Genomic DNA, 7089 nt, shown 5'->3' with positions numbered 1-7089 from the left:
CCTTCCTTCCTTCCTTCCTTCCTTCCTTCCTTCCTTCCTTCCTTCCTTCCTTCCTTCCTTTTCTTCCTTGTGTCTGTACCACTTTAATGCCTCTATGGGAAATTCACCCAAAGGGCTAAGGACCTTCCTCTTGTTCTCTTGGTGCTGACAAGATACCGATGCAGTACCCACCACATGATCGGCCTGCCTTCTTTGCCAGTCAGCCATTTGATGATATACATTTCCCTGCTTTAATTCTGGATTCGTGTTTTGCTGTTTATTCATACCTACAATATACCTTGCCCTTTGAGTGGTTCTTAAATTCACTGAAGATTTGTATTCTGTGACTCTCAGCAAAAAGGTAGACACACACATATGTACATATAACGTATGGTGAGACATTGTGGCAAAACAACAACAACAAAAAAAAGCTAATGCCGCCAAACAATAAACAAAAAAACAACAAAAAAAGGAGGGTCTTTTTGGGCTGTGACTTGATAATCAAAAGAGATGGTTTTATTATAGAAAGTAAGGCACAAAATATTCCTGTACTTAGTTTAATGAAGGATTCATTTACTTCTTAGACATGGAGGTGAATTGATTTTTTAGTGTTTTCTGGCTCAGGATTTTTACAAGGACCATCTACATGACTTTGAGCAGAACTAAATGTCACTGATGCATCCAATTGGAGGAAGTAATGAATTTATGAATGAAAAAGTGTTTATTTAGCTCACATTATGTATGTATCCTTATGCTCTGTACTGTAGGAGATACAATCAATCAAGCAACTAACTTTTAGTAAGTTCTTACCCTGTGCTAAGCACCATGCTAAGTGATGGGGATACAAAAAAGAGACAAATGACAGTCTCTGCCTTCAAGGAGCTCACATTATAATGAGGGAGACATCACACAAACAAATATACATGTATGCAGAAAGGAGGAACAGAAAACTTTATATGGGATAAATAGGAATTAATTAATTGGGGGGAAGTCACTAGAATTAAGAGGGGTTGAAGAAGGCTTCCTGTAGAAGGTGGGATTTTAGTTAGGATTTATTGGAAGTCCAGGAAGTCAGACTGGGGGAAGGAGAGCATTTCAGGCATGACAGATAGCTAGAAAAAAAAATGCCCAGAGCTGAGAGATGGAGTGTTTTTGTTTGTGGAACAACCAGGAGGTCAGTGTTACTGAATCAAAAAGTAGGTGTCAGGAAATAAGGTGTAAGAAGTCTTAAAACTTGGGAGGGGGCTAGGTTATGTAGGGCTTTGAATGCCAAACATAAATGCATTTTATATTTGATCCTGGAAGAAATTAGGAGTCACTGGAGTTTAATAAGTAGGAGACTGACATGGTTGGACCTGTACTTTAGAAAAATCACTTTAGTAGCTGAATGGAGAATGACTTGGTGAGATTTGAGGCAGGCAGACCCACCAGCAGGCTATTGTAATAATCAAGTTATGAGGTGATGAGGAGGCCTGCAATAGATTGGTGGCAGTATCAATGGAGAGAAGGGGACATATAGTAGAGATGGTGCAAAGATGAAATCAATAGGCATTGGCAACAGATTGGATATAAGGGGTGAGAAATATTGAGGAATCCAAGATAACTTCTAGGTTGCAAGCCTGAAAGACTGGGAATATGGTGTTGCCTTCTTCAGTAATAGGAAACACTGGAGTAATGGAGAGCTTAAAGGGAAAGAAAATGAGTTCTGTTTTGGACATCTTTAGTATAAGATATTTACTGGACATCTAGTTTAAGATATCTGAAAGGCAGTTGGAGATGTGAGACTGGTAGTCAGCAGAGAGATTGGGAAAGGATAGGTAGATTTGAGAATCATTAGCATAGAGATGATATAAAATCCATGAAAGCTGATGAGATATCCAAGTGAAAGAGAAGAAAAGGAGGTCCAGGACAGAATCCTGAGGGACACCTATGGTTAGAGGGTGTGATCTGGAAGAGAATCTAGCAAATAAAACAGAGAAGAAATGTTCAAATAGGCAAGATGAAAAGTAGAAGACAGTGGTGTCCCAAAAACCTAGAGAGAAATGAGTATCAAGGAAAAGAAAGTGATCAACCATGTCAAAGGCTACAAAGAAGTCAAGGAGAATGAGGATTGAGAAAACCCAAGAGATCATAAATAATTTTGGAGAGGGCAGTTTTGGCAGAATGATAAGGTAAGAAACCAGATTATAAGGGGTAAAGAAGAGAGTGAGAGGAGAGAAAATGGAGTACCAATCATAGATTGTCTTTTCAAGGAGTTTAGCTAAAAAAGGCAGAAGATATAGAGGATGATGACAGAGATGGCGGGATCAAATAAGGGTTTTTTTTTTTGTTTTTTGTTTTTGTTTTTTAGGACAGGAGAGACATGGGCATGTTTGTAGGCAGTAGGAAATGAGTCAGTAGAAAGAGAAAGACTAAAAGTAAGATAAAGAGTAGAAATGGCAGAGGTGACAGGATATGGGATAGAATATGATCATAGGATCACTTTAATAAGTAGAAGAGTTAGTCTTGGTAAGAAGTAAAGCCTCTTCATTACATAAAATAAGGGTGAAGGAGGAGGTAGTGGCAGAAGGCACCTGAGGGAGGAAGAGTAGAAAAAAGAGAGTTCACAGTGAATGACCTCAATGTTTTCTGTAAAATATGAGGTAACTGAGAGATTAGGGGCAGAAGGAGCCATGAAAGTTTTGAAAAGGAATGAAAAGGTTTGGAAGAGCTATTGTGGGGAGTGGGATAGTGAGTTGACAAGGGAAGTGTAGTAGGATTGCCTGGAAGCAGTGAGGACCCAGTTGAGATTGTATAACATAAATTTGTAGTGGACCCAGTCACAACTCTTATATGATTTTCTCCACTTTCGTTTAGGAGCACTCATATAGGAGCAAAGACTACTAATGATGAGAGAGATCCAGGGCTGAGGTTGGCTGAGGGGTAATATGATAATAGGGTAAGGGATTCAAGAGAGGAGGACAGTGTAGAGTTGAATTGACTCACCAAGGGGTCAAATTGGGGAGAAGAGGAGATATTGACTAGTGCTGGGGAGATGACCTAGGAGAGAATTGAGGGATTGGAGCTCATGTTGTGAACAAAGAGTAGGGTTTTGTAAAGGAAGGCAGAAAGAGAGTTAAAAAGTCAATAGATTATGGTCAGATAAGGGGATTTCAGAACTCTTAAACATGGAGATGGTACATTTGTGAGTGATGGCAAGATCAAGGATATGATCATCTTTGTGTGTGGCTCAGGTGATGTGGAGGAGTAACTCATGGGAGGTAGTAGGTTGAGGAAATGAGTGGTTAGGGTATTTGAGGGAGAATCAATATGTATGTTGAAGTCCCTAGTGTGAAGGTAGGAGTTGAGGAGGAAAGAAAAATTGTAAGCCAGGTATTGAACTCATTGATGAAGAAAGAGGAGTAACCTGGGTTGGGGGGAGGTTTATAGACAGTTATGAGGACTTTAATTGGGTGATAGAACAGAAAAGCATAGACCTCCAAAGAAGAGAGGCTGCTGAGCAATAAAGGAAGGGGGAAAACCTAGAAGTGGCAATGGGGAGAAAGGTGTATTCTAACACCTTTGCCTTGACCAGTGAGCCAAGGAGAATAAATAAATATTCATCCAGTACTGAAAAAGGGGGTCAGAGAGTATTTGTCTTTAGGTGGAAGTGAGGTTTCTGTAACAGTAAGTAGATGGAAGGAGTGGGAGAAAAAAAAGATTTAAGATGAAAGGAAGTTTGTTGCCTATGGAAGAGGAATTCTAGAGGGCACAATGGAAAGTCTGGGTGGCATTAGATTGAGACTTGGGGGTGGGAGGGCTGAGGGGTGTGGGAATAAGAAATCAGGTGGTAGCAGGTGTGGAATGTGGTTTGGATGATGATTAAGTCCAGTCACTTGGATGTGAATGGGTATGAGTAGATGTAAGAATGTTCATCATTGAGTGGAGGTGCTACTCCTCTACCCTCTAAGGATAGGCATGGTAGAAAATGGGAAGCCCAAATTCCAAGGCAGGGTTGTTCTTTGTACCAGAGGTTCTCCACATCCTAGTTTGAAGATTGGAGAGGCAGCAGGAGGTGGAAGTTGCCAGAGTAACAAGAAATAGTTTCTATTATTAAGGAACTTAAAGACTGATTGAGAATACTAAACCACATGAAACAACTGAAGCAGTTAGGTGATAAACTTCATGGCACAGACTGTACATAAAGCTGCAATTTAGTACATGGGGAAATCAGTGGCAATTAGAAAAGATGGAAAAAATTATGGTTAAATAGGATTCTACCTTGAAGAAGGAGAAGAAGAAGGAAGTTATTTTAAGTAGGGGAAAATAGCATCATGATAACAATGGCTAACATTTGTATAATGCCTTCAGGTTTGCAAAGCACTTTACAAACTACAAATTCAATTCACTTCCAAGTCTGATAAGCAAATGAATTCTTTGTTAAACCAAGTACAGGAATATTTCATGCCTGACTTTCTATAATGATGTCAACTCTTTTTGATTATCAAGTGACAACTTGCTGAGTTACATGGTGAACTTATTTGATTGGTTTGTGACATTACCCTTTTTTTGTCCCAACATTGTACAATAGCCATAGTTGTTATAGTTGCTATTATTATCACTATTTTATAGATTAGGAAACTAAGGCAGATATAGATTGAGTGATTTGCCCAGGATCACACAGCTAGTGAGTGCTTAAGGTTGAATTTTAACTTAAGACTTTCTTATTCCAGGTCCAACATTCTATCCATTGTGTGCTCTCACCATTCACTAAGGGAAGGAAGATGAGAAAGAACCTCAACAAGTAGAAGACAATGAGAGGATCTCAGTGTATGTTGGAGAGCTGGTTAATTATGTAGTAGACTGGGAACTTCCTACTTCTTGATATGCTATGGCAAAATCGACCCACTGAAACTTTCAGTACTATGTAATTCTCCGTTAGAGATGGGTGGATTTTCAATTAAAATGAGGGTTTTCAAAGCTCACTGAGAATCCTTTGAAAGTATTTGGAATGACTGTCCAAGTTTAAATTTTCTTTCTCTTAATACCATGACACATTTTGATACAGAAGTTTCTTAGCTAGCTTAACAATCTAGAGGTGATTGCATTTCACCAAAGGCTAGCAGAATTCTTATCATTTGGAAGATGGCATGGGAGAAAATACCCCCACCTAAATGTCAATTACCATTGTGTTATGCCCTGAACAAATTTATAGCTCAGATTTTCCCAAGAATGATACTAATCCCTCAGTTCAATCAAAGCCATCTGCTGCTATTTCAGACAGTCTCCGCTCCCATTTCTCACCAAATAAATCAAAGTTTCCTATTGAAACTTTAAGTTACTCAGTTATATTATACATAGCTCTTCTGCCTACTTTCCTGTGTTCTTCTGTATCCCAGTTTCAAATATGAGTGATAGCTTTGCACTCAGACACTCCTTTCTGAATAATAGCAGCACCTAACACTTAGATTGTACTGTATTTGGTTTTCCATTTTCAAAGTGCTTTGCAATCAGTGACTAGCTGAGCTCCCTCACTCGAAATTTATTTCTTGATGACAAGGTGTCACCACTGGATAGGAAGAAACCTTATGGGGAACCAAAGAGCTGGGGGTCAATAGACTTGCATCCTATTTTAAACTTGTCCCCTGATAGTGTGTCTTCTGAGTCAAGACAGATAATTAGCTAGTTCTTACCTGCTTGTGGCCTGGCTCTTCAAGTTCATACATATTTTCATAGCTCCGATGATAATTTTGCCAGAAGGGTAGTGTAGATTTGCCATTTGATTGTAGCTGGTTGAGTTAGGAACCTAACTACTTAGGTATCATTGTGAATGTCATAACTATCAACTGATAGCCTGTTAACTTTATGTCATTTAGAATAGGAGGTATAATAATTCCCCTTTCTCCCAATTAGTTCTATCCAAATTGCAAGTCTTAAAAAACTGAGCCCCTGACTTGATTGTGGAGGAAGCTTTCTGTTAACAGGGTTGGACTTTCTTGAGTCAAAACTGACTTGCTTCCGTAGGATTAGTTTTTTGGTAGGGATTCAGGAAAGACTTTAATGATAGGCCAACAAGAAACCTGATTCCTCCCCACCTTGCCAACCTTATCAATACTAACACGATGTGAGGATCACCTTAACACATGTGGTCAGACTCAGTGATTTGAGAGCTGGAGAATGGGTCTATGTCCAGGGATAGCTCCAGGGAACCCAGTAACTTCTCTCCCTATCTTTCCCTCCCCCACCCCAACCCAACCATAAAGGCTGTTTAGACAGTTTCAGATCTGTAATTAATTCATTTCAGTGTGATCCAAGGGCTTTTACTCTCCATTCCCAGCGGTGACAGATTATGAAGCACATTATAGGCTTTGATTTCATTATAGCACCTCCTTGTACTGCCTTAGCTAAAGAAAGGGCAAGGATACAGTGAAATAATGAGGCACTGAAATAACATAGTTGTTTCTTGTTAATTCTCTAAATCACATGTGTGGTAGTCTTAATTCAGAGAGCATCATAATAATAGTGTCCAAAATGCAGTATTTGGAATTAGTATGATTATAAATTGATCAGAGCTTTAGAATATGTAACTTCTAGAACCACCCAAGATATCCATTCCTTGATAGATTGTGGGGCTGTAGGTGACAATGGAGTCTGGGCCCTGATAGAGCCCAGACATTCCACTTCGATATAAGAGGACTGGAAAATACAGGGGATGCTACCAGGTGAAACTACCAGGCTAGCTCAGAACAAGGTTATTTTCCTCAGATATCAGGCATGCAAACAGTCTGATTCTAGGGTTAGAAGAAGTACAAAGAATATTCCTGGTTGAGCTTGGCTCTGGAAGCACAATCCAGTGTTGGCCTGGAAAACAGCATACACATGCTTACAAATCTGCACAGCATTGTTCCACAAAAAGAATTCTCTGCAATACCTAGGCCCCAGGTATGGCAATGGTTCTTGTAGGTTTGTCCCCCAAATTGGCCTTGATTATGAGAATATCCAAAAAATCTTTAAGAGTTAAAGGGCAGAATGTTGACTCTCCCATCTTATACCAAACCCATGACTGTGATACTGAGCTACCTTTTAGTAGATCATTCTGATGTGCTGAACAAAATGGGTAGGGATTCGTTT

This window comes from Vombatus ursinus, unplaced genomic scaffold (genome assembly GCF_900497805.2).
Source record: "Vombatus ursinus unplaced genomic scaffold, bare-nosed wombat genome assembly UNPS02014779.1, whole genome shotgun sequence".
NCBI lineage: Eukaryota > Metazoa > Chordata > Mammalia > Diprotodontia > Vombatidae > Vombatus > Vombatus ursinus.
The sequence above is the reverse complement of the archived record's forward strand: the minus strand, read 5'-3'. Positions refer to the sequence as shown.